Source organism: Pelophylax lessonae, assembly GCF_965119305.1.
Source record: "Pelophylax lessonae genome assembly, chromosome: 3".
Taxonomy (NCBI): Eukaryota; Metazoa; Chordata; class Amphibia; order Anura; family Ranidae; genus Pelophylax; species Pelophylax lessonae.
Genome location: NC_138770.1, coordinates 113368464 through 113393850, shown reverse-complemented (window position 1 = coordinate 113393850; position 25387 = coordinate 113368464).

Sequence of the window (25387 nt, the reverse complement as noted above, 5' to 3'; positions counted from 1 at the left end):
TACTCTGGATAGCAGTAAAACCAGACTGAGGGTCCGATCCCTCTAAAATTACAAAAGAAAACTATACATATATCTTAGGGTTCATTCACACAGCTTTTCATAGGCAGTTTAGGCACCTAGTGTCAATTTCTGGGACGCCCCCTCCCACCGGCTGGTTGGAGTCCTGAACAAAGCCGAGTTCAGCTTTGATCGGGTCTCCGATGTAGTAAACCGGAAGCGACGTGAAGACGTCACAGCCGGGTTACTTGGCGGCTAAAGGCGAATTTAAAAAACTGTCAGTATTCAAAAATGCAGATTTTTGACCCTCGATCCTTCCCTCGATCCTTCCATAAAGAGTACCTGTCACTGCCTATTACTGTCACAAGGGATGTTTACATTGCTTGTGACAGCAATAAAAGTGATCAGATTTTTAAAAAAACTGAGCTAAAATTAAAACATTACCGTATTTTTCGTTTCATAAGACACACCTGACCATAAGACGCACCTAGGTTTTAGAGGAGGAAAACAAGAAAAAAAATATTCTGAACCAAATGGTGTACTAAAATAATTTTTAAAATATAACCGAATAATATTTCAACCATGTAAAGTGAACAGCAGTCAACAATGGCAGTAAGAACCATCATCACTGTCATTAACAAATAATAACAAATGAGGAGAGACTTTAAAGTTCGAGTACTCTTCTAGTTTTCTGGGAACCCCAAGAACTCATCATCGCTAGTGTCAGAATTTACGAAGCTCAGTTCCTCACAATCACTGACATCACTTTCTTCGCTATCTTCATACACGATGCTATCTTCAGTTCCACCTAAGGCATTGCTAATGTCACATTTTTTGAATGACTGTATAACGATTTTCTCCTTCACTGAGTGCCATGATGTTTTCACCCATTCACAAACTTGAGTGATAGTGGGCCTCTTCATTCATCCAGTAGGTGTCAGATCATGATTACCAGCAGCCATCCATTTGTTCCACTCTTCTCGCATAAAGACTTAAAATGGTTTGTTGATGGAAACGTCAAGAGGTTGCAACTGGCTGGTAAGACCCCCAGGAATTATAGCTAGAGGAGTCTTCACTTCTTTAAAGCACTTTTTTGTAGGTTCGCTAATATGTGCTCTAAACTGGTCAAGCACTAATAAGGCAGGTTTTTTCAGAAGCCCTCCAGGACGTTTGGACCACACTATTTCAACCCATACTCTCATTCCATTTTTGTCCATCCATCCTTTCTCATGAACATGTACAATAACTCCTTGTGGAATCACTTCTTTTGGAAATATTTTCCTTTTGAAAATTAACATGGGCATCAATTTGGTGCCGTCTGCACAGCAGGACAGCACAACCATGTAAGGGGTTTTCTCATGTCCTGAGGTTTCTCACTGTTATGGTTTTGGCACCTTTCAGATCAACAGTCCTTTTAGATGGTACATCAAAGGTTAGCGGGACTTCATCCCTATTCCTAATCTGGCCAATTTCAAATCCATTTTTCTTCCTGGCATCAATTACAAATTTATGAAAAGACAGAATCTTAGATTCATAGTCTTTTGGCATTTTTTTGTGCAATTCTAGTTTTGGTGCGCATAACAAGGGCACATCGCTTCATAAATCTGTAGCACCACGACGGCGATCCAGTAAAATCCTGAATGCCTTTTTCTACAGCAATGCGTTTGGCTTCACATTTTATCATTTTTGTAGAGACGAGAAGCCATTATTCCGGTGACCTGTGATCCATTCTTTCATGTCCGCGTCTAACTGTGGCCACTTTGCAGCATGCCCACGAAAAGTGTGCTTACTTTTATCTGCTTTTTTGCAGCTGATGCTCCTGTTTCCTCCACTCTCTTATCATTTTTTCAGTTGGAGGTGGCCCAAAATGTCTCGCCGCTGCTCTGTTTCCATGCTCTTTAGCATATTTTACTATCTCCAGTTTAAAAGGAATTTTATATGCTAGTCTTTTCTGCTTTATCATCCTTGTACGGTATGTAGAATGAGGTGGTGGTATTTTTCTGCAGGTGGGTACTGCTGGCGAGCACTGCTGGCAGGTATTTCTGGCAGGTAATGCTGGCTGGTACTGCTGGCTGATACTTCTGGCTGGTACTGCTGTCAGGTAATGCTGGCAGGTAATGCTGGCAGGTAATGCTGGTGGGTACTGCTGGCTGGTACTGTTGGCTGGTACTGCTGGATAGTTCTGCTGGCGGATAATGCTGGCTGGTACTGCTGGAGGGTACTGCAGGCTGGTACTGCTGGCTGGTACTGCTGGCGGGTATTGCTGGCGGGTACTGCAGGCTGGTACTGCTGGCTGGTGCTGCTGGCAGGTACTGCTGGCGGGTACTGCTGGCTGTCACTGCAGGTGAGTACTGCTGGCTGGTACTGCTCGCGGGTATTGCTGGCTGGTACTGCTGGTGGGTATTGCTGGCTGGTACTGCTGGCATGTACGGTAATGGTGGCTGATACTGCTAGCGGGTACTGCTGGCGGGTAATGCTGGCTGGTACTGCAGGTGGGAATTGCTGGCTGGTACTGCTGGCAGGTAATGCTGGCTGGTACTGCTTGCAGGTATTGCTGGCTGGTACTGCTGGCTGGTACTGCTGGCTGATACTGCTGGCAGGTACTGCTGGCTGGTACTGCTGGCTGGTACTGCTGGCTGGTACTGCTGGCTAGTACTGCTGGCTGGTACTGCTGGCTGGTACTGCTGGCTGGTACTGCTGGTGGGTATTGCTGGTGGGTATTGCTGGCAGGTACAGTAATGCTGGCTGATACTGCTAGCGGGTACTGCTGGCTGGTACTGCTGGTGGGTACTGCTGGCTGGTACTGCTGGCTAGTACTGCTGGTGGGTATTGCTGGCTGGTACTGCTGGCGGGTACTGCTGGCTGGTACTGCTGGCTAGTACTGCTGGCAGGTATTGCTGGCGAGTACTGCTGGTGAGTATTGCTGGCTGGTACTGCTGGCAGATAATGCTGGCTGGTACTGCTGGCTGATACTGCTGGCGGGTAATTTCCAGCTGGTACTGCTGGCGGGTACTGCTCCAGGGAGACTGGGAGACTTGGGGACACCGGGACACCACACCAGGGAGACTGGGAGACTCGGTAACACCGCAGAGAGCCTCGGGGATACTGCCCGGTACAAAAAATGAAGGGAGATTTAATCAGTATTCGCTCCATAAGACGCACATACAATTCCCCCCATTTTTGGGGGGGAAAAAAGTGTGTCTTATGGAGCAAAAAATATAGTAAATAAAATAAACAGGAAAAAAAAATTTAAATCGCACCCTTCGCCAAGAGCTCGCACACGAAAGAAAACGCATACGTAACTTGTGCCCGCAAATGAAAGCGGTGTTCAAACCACACATGTAGGGTATCGACACGATCGCCAGAGCAAGAACAATAATTCTAAAAAAAGAGCTACTCTGTAACTCTAAACTGGTAACCGTTAAAACATTTTTAAATCATCGCCTATGGAGATTTTTATGTACCGTAATTTGTCGCCATTCCGCAGGTGTGCGCAATTTTAAACCATAATGTTAGGTATCTTTTTACTCAGCGTGACATCATCTTTCACAATATACAAAAATGGGCTAACTTTACGGTTTAGTTTTTTTTATATGCAGTGAAATGTATTTTTTCCCATAAAAATGGTGCTTGAAAGACCGCTGCGCAAATACCGCGTGACAAAAAATATTGCAACGACCGCCATTTTATTTTCCAGAGTGTTTGCTAATAAAATGTATATATATATATATATATATATATATATATAATGTTTGGGGGTTCTAAGTAATTTTCTAGCTAAAAACACAGATTTTAACTTGTAAACAGCATGTGTCAGAAATGGGCCCGGTCCAGAAGTGGTCAACATGCTGAAATAGCTCAGTCAGGAGTGCGTTAGACAGACAATCTACAGCCGGATACACACTATACAATTTTCTTTAGATTTTTTCCTTTAGATATACCAAAACCATATAATATGAGGTCACACCTAGACACTTTTAATTTGGATGCAATCAGGCAGGCCCTTGCATTACATAGTGTGTATCCAGCTTAAAGGTCCCTGGTTCAATCCTAGATTGTGGCAGCTGTTGGGGTGTTCCCAGGAGTTTGAGGAAGTGGAATCAATCTGTATCAGCCATATAGAGAGTGATATATGGAGATCTGATGAGTGATCCATTTGCCTATAAAATCATGAGCATTTCTAATCTTTTATTGTAATAAACTTGGATATGGGCAGCCGGGTGTAAACAAACTCTGCTGTCAGGTATTGTGGGTTTTGGTGCGCTGCCCTTTATTCATTTATTTATTGGATTACCAAGATGTGAATCACTCTACGGCAGGGGTATGCAACCTTAGAGACCAGATCATCTACTTTAACAACATGGGAGAAGTCAAAGATCACTGGGTGCAATGCTCCCCCCCCCCCTCACTGCCCTATTTAAACCTATAACTGTACTAGCTCACCGCAATCACGTGCATTTTAATTATAGGTTTAAATCAGACGGTGAGGAGGCAACATATTATCACCTCTTCAGAGAAGCAACAGCGCCTGCTGCACTGTTGTGAATGAGCCCTTACTTACATTCAGTGGCGGCACCTTTAGGGCTCGTTCACATGTGAGGTCGGAGAGTAATATGCGGCAACCAGCTCCTTCGGCAGATGTCTGCCAGCTCCTTCGGTAGATGTCTGCACTGCATTTGATGCTGTGAGGAAGGCGGGTCAGCAAGCTGAGGACATGACCTACCAGTCACCTGGCTGTGTTTGACTGGTATATTGCTATTGCCAGGTTGCTGACCCCCACCATTAGGCTTCATGCACACGGAGCACCTGTTTAACCACTATGAACGTCTTTTCTCCTGACAGGAGAAAAGCTGCTTAAAAAATGCAGTTAAAGCGTTTAGGTGTATCAAGCCCTTTATGGATTCCATTGGCCAGAATATTGATCTGTTCTCACCATGGGAATGCGTTAATGCCCAAACACTAGATGCAACTACTGTTAAGGTGCGTTTACACATGTTTATGTGACCCTAGCATTTTTTTCTGGCCTTCAGCTCCTCTTCTTAACACACCTAATGTGGTTTTTCTTTTCAGCCTATAAACACGCCTCCTCTAATACGCATGTTAATGCATGTTATTGCTTGGACACATAGACTTACATAGAGAGGCTTTTACATTCTGGAAAAAAAAAAAAAAAGCAGCATTTTGTAAGCCCCGTGTACATGAGGCCTAAGTGTTTAGCTACTCTTAGTTGTTAGAGGTTTGTCTATAGTTCAAGTATCACATGCATTTAACTGTGCCAAACTAAGCATCTTGGAGAAGTGGCTTCAGAATGGTCACACATGATGGAGGGAGTCTGCCAGAAAGAGGAATAAGGCATTACCCCTTAGACATAATGAGCATTTAACCCTTGCAGTATGGGTGCCACTTCACAGGTAAACTTTTTCCTGCCTGGATTGGAGCTTTGAGCTCACAGGGAAACTAAGGGTGCATTCACACCTGAGCATTTTGTAGCTCAAAAAGCAAAATCCCATTTATTCCAATGGCCCCTGTTCACATCTGAGTGTAAATGGGGTCATTGTATTTAATGGAATTTTGCTGGTAGAGCATTTTTGAGCTCCAACCTACAAAAGGCTCAGGTGTGAATGATGCCTTAAAGTAAATCCGTTCAAAACACCCCTAAACAACCTATAGTATTAGTTCAAACTTTAAGGGCATTGGCAAGCTTTCTAACTCTTAGCACTCCTATCTTTTTTTATGGAGGGGGGGGGGGGGCGATATAGAGAGGACCTTGCTGTAGAGCTCCACATTCACACACAAAATGCCATCAAATACCAGTTGCCAATACCTGCCCAACATTGCTAGAAAGATAGAAATGAAAGCATCACAAATCAGCTCCCTGTCATATTATCAGCAGCGTTAAACTTGCACTTCGTCCACAAATCCAGAACAAGGATCTATCAGAGGGGTTGGTTGTCTCCAGCCTCCATGTCGCTCCTACCCTTCATTTTACCTAGTCACCCTCAGGCACTAATGTACCACATGTAGACTTCTAATGGGGAACAAAGATGTTCTCTCCCTCTCACTTCAGGCCAACTCTGGATTACCTCATATAAATATTCTTATAAATGTCCTGTACACCCCCCTCCGCACACTGAGGTGCTGCTGGAACCCCCAACTCTGAACCCCGATAGGGTTACTGTACTGTACACCCTTGTACCCCTAAAGCTCTCCCCCCTCCCACCCCAATCTCTGAGCCCCAACAGGGTCACTGTATTGTACACCCAGTACCCCCAGAGCTCCCCTGTCCTCACACCCCAATCTCTGACCCCCGATAGGGTCACTGTATTGTACACCCTGTACCCCCAGAGCTCTCCCTACTCACACCCCAATCTCTGAGCCCCGATAGGGTCACTGTATTGTACACCCTGTACCACCAGAGCTCTCCCTCCTCACACCCCAATCTCTGAGACCCGATAGGGTCACTGTATTGTACACCCGGTACCACCAGAGCTCTCCTCTCTCACACCCCAATCTCTGAGCCCCAATAGGGTCACTGTATTGTACACCCTGTACCACCAGAGCTCTCCCTCCTCACACCCCAATCTCTGACACCCGATAGGGTCACTGTATTGTACACCCTGTACCACCAGAGCTCTCCCCCCCTCACACACCAATCTCTGAGCCCCAATAGGGTCACTGTATTGTACACCCAGTACCCCCAGAGCTCCCCCGTCCTCACACCCCAATCTCTGACACCCGATAGGGTCACTGTATTGTACACCCTGTACCACCAGAGCTCTCCCTCCTCACACCCCAATCTCTGAGCCCCAATAGGGTCACTGTATTGTACACCCTGTACCACCAGAGCTCTCCCCCCCCCTCACACCCCAATCTCTGAGCCCCGATAGGGTCACTGTATTGTACACCCTGTACCACCAGAGCTCTCCCTCCTCACACCCCAATCTCTGAGCCCCGATAGGGTCACTGTATTGTACACCCTGTACCACCAGAGCTCTCACCCCCTCACACCCCAATCTCTGAGCCTGATAAGTTCACCTGTACTGTTCCCCCCTGTACCCCCAGAACTCCCCTTCCCCCACACCCCAATCTCCGACCCCCGATAGGGTCACTGTACTGTACACCCCTGTAGCCCCAGAGCTTCCCCCCTCACACCCATATCTCTGACCATCGATAGGGTCACTGTACTATACACCATGTACCCCCAGAGCTCTCCCCCCTCACACCACAATCTCTGAGCCCCAATAGGGTCACTGTACACCCCTGTACCCCCAGAGCTCCCCCTCACACCCCAATCTCTGACCACTGATAGGGTCATTATACTGTACACCATGTACCCCCAGAACTATTCCCCCTCACACCCCAATCTCTGAGCCCATGTAGGGTCACTGTACACCCTGTACCCCCAGAGCTCTCCTCCCTCACACTCCAATATCTGACCACCGATAGGGTCACTGTACTGTACACCCTGTACCCCCAGAGCTCTCCTCCCTCACACCCCAATCTCTGACCACCGATAGGGTCACTGTACTGTACACCCTGTAGCCTCAGAGCTCTCCCCCCTCACACCCCAATAGGGTCACTGTACCCCCCAGCCTTCCACTTATACACAGATCTCAGGCTACTCCTGTTGCTAGGTTACCAGCCACCATTTCCTTAGAGGCCCAATGCAGCCAAAATACATCCTTTAAAACCTCAATATGATAAATATATACATATGTACAGAATGAAATCTATCATTTTATATATGTACATTAGAAAAATGTCATAAATAATAAAGGGACAGGCTAATTACATAACAGTACATTATACATACATCTGGACAGTCTAGGACAGGCATGGCACACGCAGATAAAACAGTGAGCCCCACCGAGACAACAACATCTTCTAGGGACTACATTATGTCCTAGGGCACAGGTGTCAAACACAAGGCCCGCCAGGCCATTTCATGTGGCCCTCGCATCTCTCCTACAGCTGTGACACCCCCCTTGTCTCTGCCCTCACCTTCTGTAGTCGGCAGCAGAGAGGACAGAACTCCTTTGCCAGATCCTGTACTCCTCTGTGCAGCTGCAGAAAGGCTCCTCTTTGACCACCCCCCCCTTCCCAGCAGTTTGCAGCAGAGAGGAGGGCAGAACTCCTCCTGCAGATCCTGCACCTCTCTGTGCAGCTGCAACCCCACCTTGCCTTTGCCTCCCCTGGTCTTAGCATTCAGCAGACCCTGGAGGCTTACTCCAGCCCTTCTCTGGTTCTCCTCCAGACTCGGCACTTCTTCCCAGATCCACCCGCATCTTCTTCTTGGCAGCAGCACAAGGTAAGGGGGTGCATTGTGATGTAAGGAAGGGTGGGAGACTTTTGACTTCTGATGGTGGGGGGATTCTTGAAATCCCATGTAAGGGTGAAACGGGGCGTGGGGTGCTCTGGACATCTAATCCTACAGATATAACTGACCCTTTGAGGGCAACCATAATTCTGATGCGGCCCACGATTAAATTGAGTTTGACACCCCTGTCCTAGGGGGTTCATTCAATTTAACACAGTGAAGGGGTCCCCAGTATGTTCAAAAACATTGCAGCTTTGAACTATTGTGAATAGTTATAAAGCCTTACCTTGTAGGTCTCAGCTGTGTAGTTATAAATCCAAAGCCTTGTAGGCCTCAGCTGTGCCCCATCCTGTCCTGTTGCTAGGATGTTCCAACCAATGGAAGCTCACCACCAGCATTACAGGGGAGAATTTCCCTCATTAAAACCTCTAAAGTTTACACTGCGTTCTCTCTCTCACAACACTGCTGAGCTCACCCACTGCTGTGCCATTTGGTCCTCTCAGAGTCCTGGCTGAAACAAGACTTCAGTTAGCAGCCCCCACATCCTGCCTTGTTGCTAGGTCACCGAACGCTGTGCCATTATGGCCCCTCAGAGTCCTGACTAAAAAAACTCCAGTTAGCAGCCCCCACATCCTGCCTTGTTGCTAGGTCACCCACCGCTGTGCCATTATGGCCCCTCAGAGTCCTGACTAAAAAAACTCCAGTTAGCAGCCCCCACATCCTGCCTTGTTGCTAGCTCACCCGCCGCTGTGCCATTATGGCCCCTCAGGGTCCTGGCTGAAAAACTCCAGTTAGCAGCCCCCACATCCTGCCTTGCTGCTAGCACAGGAAAACAATTGGTCTTTGCTCCTGTGCTGCTGACAGTTGTCTTCCAAAAGCTTTCACATCCTAGCAACAGTCAGGACATGGGGTTTGCTAACTGGGATTTTTTCAGCCATGGCTTCTGAGGTAGACCAATTGGCCTACCAGTATGACAATAAAATAAATTAATATTTGACAAAGCTGTACAGTTTTTTAATATCTACTGGAGTCCTCTAACTGCACTGGCTATTTTCAAGAAAAGGTAACCAGCCCATAGCACACCATTCCTGGCCTAAGATCAAATGGCAACCTACATATACTGTATATCCAGCATATTCCAAGTCATGAAAGGGTTAATTCACCTTTACCAAAAAGTGCCTATGCAGATAAGGGGTATCTGAAGCTGAAAACAAACTGAGCAGGTTTGACCAATGTTGAATATTGCCCTTGCTATAGGCCATTTATGTACCTTCTGAAGCCTGACTGGAATACTCGCAGGACTTTACTAGGACATTGCTAAGTAAGGCCTAGTCAATACTGCTCCCCTCCACCATCACAGAAGTAAGCTCTCGAATGTAGAGCTCCGAGCTACTGCATCAGGGGAAAGAGAGTGCATGTGAGGTTTGGATCAGAGAAAGAGCTCCCTCCTGTGATGGTGGAGGTTAACAGTAATGGCTAGGCCTCACTTAGCAACGTCCTGGGAGTAATCCAGTCAGGCTTCATGAGGTACATAAATGGCCTACACCTATAGCGAGGGCATTATTCAACTTTAGATAGAGCTGCAGAGTTTCTTATTATCTACAGACACCCCTTATCTGCATAGGCAGTTCTTTGGTACAGATAAACCATCCCTTTAACCTCACTGGGAAGGTTGTACTTCAAACCAGGATGTATAACACGTCACCGCAAAAATAAACCATGCAGTGAATGTTTATCTGACCTCCAGATCGTCTCCTAAATCTACTTATGAAAACGAAATGCAAACCCCCCATCTAACCAGATGTCCTCTAAACCCTAACCTGGGTCTGAGGAAACTCTTGTCAGTGTTTTTCCCCTCAGCTGCTTTTTACTGCATACAATGCAGGGCCGCAAAAGTTGATTCTGTACTTCCTTCACAACAACATGTACTATATTGGATCATTGTATACAGGAAAAATATTGTAAACCTTGGGGCTCATTCACACAGGCACTTATGAAGTGACGTTTGTTTACTTTTTGTACTAGTGCTGAGCAGTGTGGAATCAGCCTATATAAAGTGAATGGACATGCGTTTGCTATACAGACTCTGCCACACAGTTTTGACCCAGAGGCACAAGCACTGCACTTGGTCCTGCGTACCTGTCCCTGCGGGTGAGTCCATACAGCCAATGTGTGTCACTTAAAATAGAGTGCCTGCACACAGCTCAGCATTAGTGCCTGCACACAGCGCCAGGCGCTGGTCCACCCCAGACTGGAGGAAGACCAACACTCTCGACACCCAGTACGAGCGAGGGGAGAATCCCCTGGACTCACACCAGGCGAAATAAGCCTTCCAGGTACGGTAATGGATTTTACTGGAGAAGGTCTTTCTAGCCCTAATAAGGGTAGGGATGACCTCAGAAGAAAGACCCAGGCCGTTAAAGCCAGCGACCGTAAAGCAGGATGGAAGATCGGACCCTGAGACAGGAGATCTTCCCGCAGAGGCAGACGCCACGGAGGCGCCACTGCCAGGTGAACAACAACGGCGTACCAGGACCGGCGTGGCCAGTCCGGAGCCACCAGAATCACCAGGTGCAGTTCCGAGACCAATCTGCGGAGGAACCGGGATAGTAACTGAATCGGAGGAAAGGCATACATCAGACGATACTGATAAGGGGCTACTAACGCATCTGAGGCGTCCGCCAACGGATCGCGTGTTCTTGCCACGAACCTTTCCACCTTTTGATGCGAACAGATCCACGTCCGGGGATCCCCACCTCGCGCACAGCATTCGAAAGACCTCCGGGTGTAGGGACCATTCCCCCTGGTCCAGGGTCTGGCGGCTCAGATAGTCGGCCTGCCAATTCTCCACACCCGGAATGTGAACTGCCGAGATCGCCGGGACATGAGCCTCGGCCCAAGACAGAATGTCGGTCACCTACCGGGCCGCCCGAGCACTCCTGGTGCCCCCTTGGTGGTTGATGTAAGCCACCGCGGTAGCATTGTCCGTCTGTACCCGGACAGGGCGGCCCCGAAGACGGCCCGGCCACTGGAAGAGACAGAGTTTTATCGCTCGCAGTTTCCAGCACATTTATCGGGAGGGAGGACTCTTCCTCCGACCAAGTACCCTGGGCAGACAGGTTGCCCAGGACTCTACCCCAGCCCGACAGGCTGGCATCCGTGATAATCACCGTCCACACCAACGGACGGACGGACTTGCCTTATGCCACCGACATGGATTGGAGCCACCACAGAAGAGCCAATCTGGTCTGACGACTCAAGGAGACACACAGATCCAGGGACTGAGGCAGTCCGTCCAGAATCATTCCCAGGTAGGGAAGACGAAGCGATGGAGACAATGTCGATCTTTGAACGTTGATGGTCCATCCGAACTCCTGGAGCGTCTGTACCGTGGTGGACAGATCGCGCACTAGGTCCTGGCTGGCACGTGATCTCAGAAGTAGATCGTCCAGGTAACCCAAGACCGCAATGCCCTGAGCCCTCAGCAGGCCCAGAACCGGCGCCAACACCTTGGTAAACACCCTTGGTGCCGAAGCGAGACCGAAAGGTAACGCCACAAACTGGTAGTGGTCCTCTGCGATAGCAAACCGAAGGTACCGCTGATGACCCTCGAAAATGGGGATGTGCAGGTACGCATCTTTCAGATCTATCGAGGCCAGGAATTTCCCTGGACTCAAGGAGGCCACCACCGAACAGAGAGACTCCATACGGAACTTCCGAACACGCACGAAGCGGTTCAGCGCTTTCAGGTCCAGAATAGGACGCACTTTGCCCTCCTTTCAGGGCACAGTGAACAGATTTGAATAAAACCCCGAAACCTGTCCCGATGAGGCACCGGGACAATCACTCCCTGAGCAAGAAGGTCCTGCACCGCTTGATGCAGGTCCTGCAGACGCCCTGGAAGCAGATGAAGCTTGGAGGGAAAGAATCTGTCCGTCGGCCGGGAAAGGAATTTGATCTTGTATCCCGATCTAACGATTTCCAGAACCCACCTGTCCGATATCCGGAGCAGCCAAGGTTGGAGAAAACCGCGCAAATGTCCCCCCACCCCTGAAATGGGTGAGGGCGCCCCTTCAGGCAGAGGCGGATTGACCCGCCAAGCCGGCATTGCCGGACTTCTGCTTACCCGCCCAGGGCTTCTTCTGACTGCCCTGGGCCTTGAAGGGCTTGTCCTTCGATTTGTTCCGAAAGGCACGAAAGGACCCCTGATTGGATCTAGGCGCAGAACCCCGCTTGCCTCGAAAATACTTTTTCTTCGGGTTCTGGGGCAGCATAGTGCTCTTGTCCCCTGTGACGCCTTTCACCAGGGTGTCCAACGCCTCACAAAAAAGGCGAGAGCCAGCATAGGGAAAATCAGCAACTGTTTTCCGTGAGGACTGGTCAGCCGACCAGCTCTTCAACCATATCAGTCGCCGGTTAAGCACCGCGACACTAGAGAGGCGAGCCACTAAGGGGGCCGCATTCAAGGCTGCATCACACAAATACATGACTCCTTGGTGGATCTGAACCACCATTTCCAGCCGGGCAGGCGGAACACCATCAGACACAAGATTGCTCCTAAGCATCTTAGTCCAATCAGCCACCGCCTGAGCCACCAGAACGGACGCGAAGACGGGTTTGAGCAACGAAACCGCCACCGTATAGGAATGGCGAGCTAGAGACTCCAACCGCCGGTCCGTGGGATCCCGGAAAACCGGGGTATCCTCAGTAGGAACCAAGGTAGCCTTGTTTAACACGGCAACAGTAAGATCTACCTGTGGAGGCACACACCATCGTGATTCCGTAGCCGGCGCAAAAGGATAAAGCAATTTGAACCGACTAGGTACCAGGAATGGACGTTTCAACGTGCGCCACATTTCATTAACAGTGTAATGAAACTCAGCTGGGCAGGGGAAAACCTGCGCAGACTTGAGGACACAACACCCGGAGGACAGGGCTCATCCTCTAAATGTAAGGTTTCCTTAACAGAAATAACCCTGGGGAGGAGGTATCAACCCCCTCCATCTCAGCCTCCCCCTCAGACCCCAGGGGGTCCAAGGATGAGCGGGACCCTGAAAAGGGCACGCTCGCAGCAGCAGCCATATCCCCATCTGAATCAGAGGAGAGAGACAATCTGGGCCTCTTTTTTGCAGCCCGTTCAGACATCAGCATTTCCATATTAGACACCAAGGTCGCCACCACAGCAGCCAAATCGGGTCGCAGCGGGGCCACAGGAGAACTGGGGACCCCCACTAAAGCTGGGGGAAACTTGCTTTCCTGAGAATCCATTGCTCAAGTTATCAGAAACAAACAACAGTGCAATACAAAATGTACTGTCCCTTTTAAAATCGCTGCGGTATGCACAGCCCACCGCTACAGCTACAGTGACAAAAGACCCCAAAAGGAGAAGAGAAACTGAGCCAGAAGCGATAATACAGAGGAAAATTGAGAGCGATAACCTGCAGAGCCCGCAGAGTGTTGCTACCGATGTCCTGCTGCCGATGGAAAGGAAGTGCTGCTGAAGTAGGCTGGACTATAGACTGCCAGACTCGGGGAAAATGGCTGCCCCATAGGAATGCATTGGAGGCTACGCCAAAATGGCCGCCGAACATGCGGTCGGACCGATAATTCCACCTCCCACAAAATGGCGGCGGATGGCGCCAAAATAGCATGCAGCATCGCCCCAGAGGAGCTACACATGCCTGCCCATAGCCAAGATGGCGGACCGCGCGAATATACACCACTGCGGTCGCCACACAACCAAACGTCTGCACCCCCAACAATGCACCGAAGTGACACAGGGAAAGGGACCCCCAGACAACATACAGTATCTGCACAAGCGATCCCCGCAGGGATCGCACAGGGAGTCACACAGGCAAAGACATGGGGAACACACAGCAACACAGACTGCCACCCCAGACAGAGGCCCCACACAGAAGTACTTACCTGTACCAGATGGCGTGGGAAGCCTCTATGCACGGAAAACCACTGTCCTCATCTGACAGGGAGTGCCGTGAGCCAGGGACATGACACTGCAGCACCGCAGATGTGTCCTGTAAGGTAGCCACCTCACGGCTGCATCCCTGCAGCGAACAGGGATGGGTCATTCGTAATGCCAGGGCGAACCATAGCTGAACGTTCGATGGGGGGCTGGGGGTCCATCTGACCCTTTTGCCCTGGAGAACCAGGGCGGCCAGTCTGAATCCCAGCACCGCATGATCCATCTTCATCCGAAGAGAAGCCTAACACTAGAAGCTGACAAAATAAACAGCTAGTAAAGTAAGAAAAAAACTGACATTTTCAAAGAAAATCAAAGAAAAGATTAGGAAGGCTGAGACTGAAGCCCCAGCACAGGGAAGCCTGACTACTCCTGACGCTAGGCAGATTAAAACTGAGTTGGGAGTGGTGATGCAGGGGGGTATTGACCAGATGGGACAGCCCCCATGGGTGTGTATATGCTAATGCCTTTTGTCTTTGGACTAAGTCTATATGCCTAGCTCAGTGGTTCTTAACCTTGTTGGAGGTACTGAACCCCACCAGTTTCATATGCGCATTCACCGAACCCTTCTTAATTGAAAAAATAAAAATATGATTTTTTCAAATTCAAAACATAGGTATATATTTAGGTATATATTTAGGTATATATTTATACATAGGTGCACAAAATGAACAAAACCATTAAAAAATAAAACCATAAAAAAAAAAAAAAGAGAAAAAAAAAAAAAGGCTCCATAGCTCAGGGGTTAGAGCACTGGTCTTGTAAACCAGGGGTCGCGAGTTCAAATCTCGCTGGGGCCTCCCTGCAAGTGTTGGCGACTGTATCTCAAAAAACAAAACCATTAAGAACAAAGAACAAAACCATTAAAACATGGGGTGTCAGGAGGGCACACACTGGGGTTGGGGGGGTTGGGAGGGCATACTATGGGGTGTCAGGAGAGAACACACTGAGGGGGGAGGTGTTGGGAGGGCATACTATGGGGTATCAGGAGGGCACACACTGGGGGGGCTGGGAGGACATACCATGGGGTGTCAGGAGGGAACACACTGGGGGGAGGTGTTTGGAGGGCATACCATGGGGTGTTAGGAGGGCACACATTGGGGGGAGGAGTTGGGAGAGCATTCCATGGGGTATCAGGAGGGCACACACCAGGGGGTATTCACAATGCTTTATTGAGCTAAATGAAAAGGACATGCATTTCCATCTGTCAGCTAACAGCACCTCTATGCTAAGCTGCAGTAACTCAGCAGACGTAGCATAGAGGTCCTTGTAAACGGCGGCGGGAATAAGGGGCGGGGCCTCGGTGGGAAGAAGGGGCGGAGTCTCAGCCTCGGCAGGAAGAAGGTGAGTGCCGAAGTGTGTGCTGAATAGGAGGGGGATGGGGCAGCTGCATATGAGGAATTCATCTTTCCCTAGCTCCCTGTCCCCCCCAGTGCTCTCCACCCCCTGGTTTTCCCTGCCCACCCCCCAAGTGCTACCTGTCCCCCCCCCCCCAGTGCTCTCCACCACCTGGTTTTCCCTGCCCACCCCCCAAGTGCTACCTGTCCCCCCCCCAGTGCTCTCCACCCCCCTGGTTTTCCCTGCCCACCCCCAAGTGCTCCCTGCCCCCCCCCAGTGCTCTCCACCCCCCTTGTTTTCCCTGCCCGTCCCCCAAATGCTCCCTGCCCCCCAGTGCTCTCCACCCCCCTGGTTTTCCCTGCCCGCCCCCCAAGTGCTCCCTGTCCCCCCCCAGTGCTCTCCACCCCCCTGGTTTTCCCTGCCCGCCCCCCAAGTGCTACCTGTCCCCCCCCCGTGCTCTCCACCCCCCTGGTTTTCCCTGCCCGCCCCCCAAGTGCTACCTGTCCCCCCCAGTTCTCTCCACCCCCCTGGTTTTCCCTGCCCACCCCCCAAGTGCTACCTGTCCCCCCCAGTGCTCTCCACCCCCCTGGTTTTCCCTGCCCACCCCCCAAGTGCTACCTGTCCCCCCCCAGTGCTCTCCACCCCCCTGGTTTTCCCTGCCCGCCCCCCAAGTGCTACCTGTCCCCCCCCCCAGTGCTCTCCACCCCCTGGTTTTCCCTGCCCACCCCCCAAGTGCTCCCTGCCCCCCCTGTGCTCTCCACCCCCTGGTTTTCCCTGCCCACCCCCCAAGTGCTACCTGTCCCCCCCCCCCAGTTCTCTCCACCCCCCTGGTTTTCAGTGCCCACCCCCCAAGTGCTACCTGTCCCCCCCCAGTGCTCTCCACCCCCCTGGTTTTCCCTGCCCACCCCCCAAGTGCTCCCTGACCCCCCCCCAGTGCTCTCCACCCCCCTGGTTTCTGGTCTCTTGTATCATGTCCGCAGTCTCTGACCATCTCTTGTATCATGTCTGTAGTCTCTGACCATCTCCTGTATCATGTCCTCAGTCTCTGACCATCTCCTGTATCATGTCCTCAGTCTCTGACCATCTCCTGTATCATGTCCTCAGTCTCTGACCATCTCCTGTATCATGTCTGCAGTCTCTGACCATCTCCTGTATCATGTCTGCAGTCTCTGACCATCTCCTGTACCATGTCTGCAGTCTCTATCTATTTATGCTGAAGGTAGGACTGTGCAGGGGAGGCAGAGAGTGCAAAAGGAGGAACTGTGATTAGAGAGACGGGGGAGGGGGCAGATGGCAAGGGGCACTGTGATGGGGGCTGTGAAATTTGTGCAATAAATATTCTTGAAAACATTACAAATTTCTGTGGGTGTTTTTACATTTTAAAGTTGGGGGGGGGGGGGGGGGTGCCAGATATGGGATCCGCCCCGGGTGCCAAATGCTCTAGGTACGCCACTGGTGACCAGCGCTATGGAGTGTATGGGGTAGATAAAAATTTGGTAGAAAATTGAAATAAAAAATTCCAAATAAAAATTGTAGGTGTAAGCTGCCACCAACCAACCCCTGGAGTACAAGGGTTAAAATATGAGATAAAAGTAGAAAAGGTTAGAAAAAGGCGCTACCTATGAAAATGATATATTAAAATGGTACTTTGTATATGTGTTTCTAAAATCACTTATATGCATAAAACAGATAAAAAGATTAAATGGTGACATAAAGTGCAAAAGTGCCAGTACAAAATGATAAATGGGCTTAGTTTTCACATTCCCCGAAAGGTGCTCAGTATATAAAGAATGGTATACAGTGAACAATAAATTAAATGGTGTACAGTGAACAATAATTTGAAGGAGAGGTGCACAAGTTGTGATAAATATTTATTTTATAGTGCAGGTGATAAAGAAGATATAGGGCAAACAATAAATATTAAAAGTTCTGCATAAATAATTAGTATATATTTCCTCTAAAATACTGAAATAAAATGTGAACAAATAAAGTTAGGAAAGGGAGAAACTCTTTCCTGAATAATGCTGGGTGCAGTGTCCATGGTAAACCAGGATATTTCAATAAGTAAAATTTATAAAAGGGTGTGTTACACCTGTGGGATCCACTAGGTGTCGCACTTTCTCTATACAACCTGTCGGTATGAGGTTTCAGCTGTATTAACCACTTTACATCTGTGCGCGGTAATACTACTGCGGCAGTGTGGCACGATCCCGTCTGGTCACGTAGATCTACGTCATGGGCGATCTCGGCTCCCAGAGCGCGCTCCCGCGAGCCGCGAGTCCCGATTCCGATGGCATTCGGTAGGGAACCGATCAATCACCAGATACTGACCAATGATTTTTGGTCAGTGTCTGGCGCTCGGTCCCAACCAATGGCAATCTGTCCCCTGTCTGTGTAATGTAAACACAGGCAGGGGAAGTGATGTCACTGTCCCTCCTGGAGTCCTTTCGGTTCCAGGAGAAGACAGAGAGACATCAAAAACGTGAGTTCCACCAAGCAGCACACTGACACACCTCACATAGGCACATTTAACCCTTTGATCACCTCTGATCACCCCCTGATCACCCCCAAAGTGTCACTTGTGAGCCTAGTTTGCGCCTGCGTTAGGCCCAAATTGGGTTAGGGCCAATGTTCCCTCTAATTTTTTACTGTGCTGAGCAAATAAAAAAATTTCTGAGCGCAAACCTTTAGACTGAGCAATGGGGGGGGGGGGGGCGTCAATGCAGAGTGACCAGCGTGGTCCCAATCAATTGCAGAGTGCCACAGCAATGCCCCCAATAAATTGCAGAGTGCTACAGAAATGCCCCTAATAAATTGCAGAGTGCCAACAGCAATGCCCCCAATAAATTGCAGAGTGCTACAGCAATGCCCCCAATAAATTGCAGAGTGCACAGCAATGCCCCCAATAAATTGCAGAGTGCTACAGCAATGCCCCCAATAAATTGCAGAGTGCCAACAGCAATGCCCCCAATAAATTGCAGAGTGCTACAGCAATGCCCCCAATAAATTGCAGAGTGCACAGCAATGCCCCCAATAAATTGCAGAGTGCACAGCAATGCCCCCACTAAATTGAGAGTGCCCACAGCAATTACCCCAATAAATTGCAGAGTGCACAGCAATGCCCCCAATAAATTGCAGAGTGCCAACAGCAATGCCCCCAATAAATTGCAGAGTGCTAAAGCAATGCCCCAAATAAATTGAGAGTGCCCACAGCAATGCCCCCAATAAATTGCAGAGTGCACAGCAATGCCCCCAATAAATTGCAGAGTGCCAACAGCAATGCCCCCAATAAATTGCAGAGTGCTAAAGCAATGCCCCCAATAAATTGCAGAGTGCACAGCAATGCCCCCAATAAATTGCAGAGTGCCAAAAGCAATGCCCCCAATAAATTGCAGAGTGCACAGCAATGCCCCCAATAAATTGCAGAGTGCACAGCAATGCCCCCAATAAATTGCAGAGTGTACAGCAATGCCCCCAATAAATTGCAGAGTGCTACAGCAATGCCCCCAATAAATTGCAGAGTGCCAACAGCAATGCCCCCAATAATTTGCAGAGTGCTACAGCAATGCCCCCAATAAATTGCAGAGTGCACAGCAATGCCCCCAATAAATTGCAGAGTGCCAACAGCAATGCCCCCAATAAATTGCAGAGTGCACAGCAATGCCCCCAATAAATGCAGAGTGCACAGCAATGTCTCCAATAAATTGCAGAGTGCACAGCAGTGCCCCCAATAAATTGCAGAGTGCACAGCAATGCCCCCAATAAATTGCAGAGTGCTACAGCAATGCCCCAATAAATTGCAGAGTGCACAGCAATGCCCCCACTAAATTGAGAGTGCCCACAGCAATGCCCCCAATAAATTGCAGAGTGCACAGCAATGCCCCCAATAAATTGCAGAGTGCACAGCAATGCCCCCAATGAATTGCAGAGTGCCAACAGCAATGCCCCCAATAAATTGCAGAGTGCTACAGCAATGCCCCCAATAAATTGCAGAGTGCACAACAATGCCCCCAATAAATTGCAGAGTGCCAACAGCAATGCCCCCAATCAATTGCAGAGTGCACAGCAATGCCCCCAATAAATTGCAGAGGGCACAGCAATGCCCCCAATAAATTGCAGAGTGCCCACAGCAATGCCCCCAATAAATTGCAGAGTGCACAGCAATGCCCCCACTAAATTGAGAGTGCCCACAGCAATGCCCCCAATAAATTGCTGAGTGCACAGCAATGCCCCCAATAAATTGCAGAGTGCACAGCAATGCCCCCAATAAATTGCAGAGTGTACAGCAATGCCCCCAATAAATTGCAGAGTGCTACAGCAATGCCCCCAATAAATTGCAGAGTGCCAACAGCAATGCCCCCAATAATTTGCAGAGTGCTACAGCAATGCCCCCAATAAATTGCAGAGTGCACAGCAATGCCCCCAATAAATTGCAGAGTGCCAACAGCAATGCCCCCAATAAATTGCAGAGTGCTACAGCAATGCCCCCAATAAATTGCAGAGTGCACAGCAATGCCCCCAATAAATGCAGAGTGCACAGCAATGTCTCCAATAAATTGCAGAGTGCACAGCAGTGCCCCCAATAAATTGCAGAGTGCACAGCAATGCCCCCAATAAATTGCAGAGTGCTACAGCAATGCCCCCAATAAATTGCAGAGTGCACAGCAATGCCCCCACTAAATTGAGAGTGCCCACAGCAATGCCCCCAATAAATTGCAGAGTGCACAGCAATGCCCCCAATGAATTGCAGAGTGCCAACAGCAATGCCCCCAATAAATTGCAGAGTGCTACAGCAATGCCCCTAATAAATTGAGAGTGCACAACAATGCCCCCAATAAATGCAGAGATGCCAGCGTTTCCTCCCGAGACCCGTGCACTTACCTCACAAGCTCACAAGTCACGGCAGCTTCTCTTTAGTCCTCGGCTCCCGCGTCCCCCGCGTCTCCTCAGTCCTCCCGCCTCCTCCTCGGACCTCGGCCAATGGCATGGGGTGGTATGCCTTTCGGCCAATCAGGAAGCGGGAGGAGCCGCTCCCTGATTGGCCAGGAGGAGGATCCGTGTGACAATAGCGAATTTTCATTCACTATTGTTACACAATGGGCGGGCTCTCGGGGCGCACTGCATCTCACTACCGTCACCGTCTTCGTCTGCGGCTCTGCGGCTGCGCCGTCTGACTTTGTGTTGCGCGGGACGGTCAATTAGACTGCGCTGCCGCCACCTATCCCCTAATAAAGTTTTAACCCCTTGATCAGCCCCAGTTAACCCCTTTACACCCTATTACTCTGTGCACTAAATACAGTATATAGGTAAATACTGATCACTGTATTTAGTGTCACTAGTGACCCTAATTTGCGCTTGCGCTAAGCCCAGATAGGGTTAGGGCACCCGCCATCTACCCCCTAATAAACTTTTAACCCCTTGATCTTCCCCAGTTAACCCCTTCACTCCCTATAACACAGTGCACTAATATATACAGTATATCAGATAACTACTGATCACTGTATTTAGTGTAACTTGTGACCCTAATTTGCGCTTGCGCTAAGCCCAAATAGGTTTAGGCCACCCGCCATCTATCCCCTATAAAGGTTTAACCCCTTGATCTCCCCCAGTTAACCCCTTCACTCCATATCACACAGTGCACTAATATATACAGTATATCAGATAACTACTGATCACTGTATTTAGTGTCACTTGTGATCCTAATTTGCGCTTGCGCTAGGCCCAAATAGGTTTAGGCTACCCGCCATCTATCCCCTATAAAGGTTTAACCCCTTGATCTCCCCCAGTTAACCCCTTCACTGCCCTGTCATAGTGTGCACTATATACAGTGATTACCGATCACTGTATTAGCGTCACGGGTGACACAACTTAGGCTAGCTAGTTAGCGTCAGGGTCCCACTACACCACCGTTACTTAGCGTCAGTTAGAGTCAAGTACACTAACACACATACACACACACACACACACACCTCCATTACCAGTATAGTGTTTGAACAGATCAATATCTGATCTGATCAGAACTATACTAGCGTCCCCATAATTTAGTGTTCCCCAAAAGCAGTGTTTGCACAATCAGCACTGATTCCTGCTAGCACCTGCGTTTAGCCCCCTTGCCCAGGCAAGTGTAGTAATCAATAGATTACTGACACTTCCAAAAGACACAAATCACACAAAACCGCTGCGTTAGCAGAGTCAGGCCTGATCTCTGCTAGTACTAGCAGTTTTTTTTTTGTAGCGACCAAATAGTCCTCGACAACCAGGTGCTTTTATTACCTAGTAGTCGCACTACTGTAGCGGTAAATTTAGTTACTAAAATGACAAAACGTTGGTACAGTGGTGAAGAGGTCTACAATATACTGACCACGGCACGTGAGAGCGATGGGGAAGCCTCACTGTCAGAATCAGGGTCAGTATACGAACCAGATGACAGCAGCGGCTCCCTGACAGATAGCTCCGACAGAGGGGTCCCTGCTAAGGTCAGGCGTACCCGACCCCATTCTGGAGTTGCTGACTTGCAAGAACTGGGAGTTTCTCGTATGCAGCAGAGTGCCAGTACTAGTGCCGCTCACACTTCTCGTGATCTGGCAAGCATGAGCGGCCTAGTACATCTTGGACCTTCAACCAGCACTGCAGTATCACCTGGTGACGTGGCGAGTCACCTAAGTGCAGTTGAAGCTGGTGCGGTGGCTAGCCCGAGTAGTGGCCCGCAGCCACCGCGTATCCGAAGACAGGCCCGTAGAGCCCATAGTGTCCTCCCTGAAGCGCTGGCATATCCTAATTGGCAGCCCACAGATTCCACAGAGCCAGTACTTCCCCCATTCACCGCCCAACCCGGAATCCAAGTGGAAACAGCTGGTTTTAATCCCATAAACTTTTTTGAGCTGTTTTTCACTGAAGATCTTTTTTAGATCTATTGTGGACCAATCAAATTTGTACGCTCAACAATTCATCGCCGCCAACCCAAATTCACCCCTTGCCAGACCATTCGCCTGGAATCCTATTACGATTCAGGAGTTTAAAACCTTTCTGGGCCTTTCCTTCAACACGGCATTACAAAAAAGAATGAATTGCGGTTATATTGGTCGACTGACCCAATTCATCAAATGTACATGTTCTCTGCTGCTATGTCCAGGGCTCGATACGAACAAATATTTCGGTTCATGCATTTCAACGACAATGAACTCTGTCGTCCTCGGGGAGACCCTGCATATGATTGGCTCCACAAAATTCGGCCCCTCGTAGACCACTTCAATCAGCGGTTCGCAGCCTTGTTTACCCCCCAACAAAATGTCTGCGTTGACGAGTCCCTGATTAAGTTTACTGGTCGCCTTGCTATCAAACAGTACCTCCCCAGCAAGTGTGCCAGATACGGGGTCAAGTTGTATAAGCTGTGTGACAGGGCCACAGGCTATACAGTTAATTTCCGTGTCTACGAGGGAAAAGATAGCACTGTGGAGCCCCCTGATTGCCCAGACTACATAGGGAGCAGCGGCAAGATAGTTTGGGACTTGGTGTCACCCTTATTCGGAAAGGGGTACCACTTGTACGTGGACAACTTCTATACAAGCGTGCCACTTTTTAGACACCTCTTTCAATTGCAAATTGGCGCTTGTGGCACCGTGCGATCTAATCGCCGGGGCTTCCCCCAACGGCTAGTAAATGCCCCACTGAGCTCGGGGGAGAGAGCCTGCTTGAGGTGCGAGGAATTGCTTGCAGTGAAGTGGAGGGACAAACGAAACGTTTATGTGCTGTCCTCCATTCACCCAGACATGGCAGTCCAAATTACTACGGTCTCCGGTGTTGTTGTTGAGAAGCCCCTCTGTGTCTACGACTATAACCGTAAAATGGGAGGGGTGGACTTCAACGACCAGATGATGGGACCGTACTTAATTGCCCGTAAGGCCAGACGCAGGTACAAAAAAGTGTCTGTATACCTATTTCAATTGGCTGTTTACAACGCTTTTGTCTTATACAAAGCGTCTGCCGGAACATTATCCTTCTTTCAATTCCAAGAAGAGATAATCAGAGCCCTTCTGTATCCAGGTGGTGCTCCTGCCCAACTTCCCCAACCAGATGCAGTGAGCCGGCTGCGTGAGAGGCATTTTCCGGAATTACTCCCGAGTACCCCTACCAAACGATACCCCCAAAAAAGATGCCGTGTCTGCAGCAAGCGCAGATTTAGGCGTGACACACGGAATTATTGTCCCGACTGTCCTGACCAACCTGGTCTTTGCAACGGTGACTGTTTCCGTCGCTACCACACACTAGTGGATTATTAGCGTAGGGTACAGCACAGGACAGTTTAGGGCACATTTACACAGGGTCTCAAAAGATGTTCGATGGCTATCGTCATTTTGAGAGACCCGAACCTGGAACCTGGAACTCGACGTTTGAAGAAAAAAAAAAAAATACATAAAAGCTAAAAATAGTTGTCGTCTCAGTCATTTTTTATGTTCTTCTACACTTCCTATGTAATTTAAGGCCCCGTTCACATTGCCGCGATCCGACTTGGGGGGGCGACCTCCGAGGTCGCGGTGCGAGCAGCACGCCGCGACCTCGGAGCGGCCGTCACGGACTTCATAACATTGAAGTCTATGGCGGTCGCCTCCGGGTCGCCCCAAAGAAGCTCCAGACCCTTTTTCTAAGTCAGAGCATCTTGTGTCGCTCCTATTAGAACGGGTCTGCAGCTTCCCTATGGAAGGCGACCTACGGCGACCTGTGAGGCGACCAGGTCGCCTCACAGGTCGCCTTAGTGTGAACGGGGACTAATGCTCGGTTTACACTAGGGCAACCTGTGAGGCGACCTGGTCGCCTCACAGGTCGCCGCAGGTCGACTCCCATAGGGAAGCTGCAGACCCGTTCTAATAGGAGCGACACAAGTCACTCCGACCTAGAAAAAGGGTCCGGAGCTTCTTTGGGGCGACCAGGAGGCGACCGCCATAGACTTCAATGTTATGAAGTCCGTGGCGGCCGCTCCGAGGCCGCGGCGCGCTGCTCGCACCGCGATCTCAGAAGTCGCCCCTGAAAGTAGCGTCGCGCTAGTGTGAACCGGCGCTTAATGTACTTTGTTTGTTTTTTTTGTTTTTTTGTTGTTGTTTTTCATTCTTTTGTGACCTGTTTCTCTTGCAGGTACTCGTCGGCTACCATGACATTGATTTTATATATTCTGACACAAACAGTGTTTGCGCTCAGCATATATGGATACCTTTGCTGATAGCAGCTGTGGTGATTTTCTGATTTCAGCACTGCAGTTAAAATCCTATTTTGCTATACGTGGATAGTGTCGTGTATACCCATCATTAAATTCAGTGGGTGGTTGTTTGGGCGGTTAATGATGAGTAATACTACGCATTATTCCTGTGCTGATTTCTGATAGGTTCTCTTTTTTTTTTGTTCAGCCCACAGGCTGCATTAAAAAAAAAAAAAACCTATATGCCAAACAAGGACCAGCAATGTACTGGTACGTTGCTGGACTTTGAGTGGTTATACCAGGATGATGCCTGCAGATTTAGGCATCATCTTGGTATCGTTTTTTACAGCCAGCGGTCGGCTTACATGTAAAAGCAATCGTAGCGGATAATTGGCCGCTAGACTGCTTTTACATGCAGTGGGAGGGGACTCCCCCCCCCCCCCTTCCTGCCGCCTTCCGCCGCCTTCCACGGTTTTTCTCGGGCTCTCCTGTCCCACCGGTTAACCCGAGAGTGCAGCCGGTGGTTAAATTATCTAACCATAGAGCTGATTGGAGATGAGAATGGCTC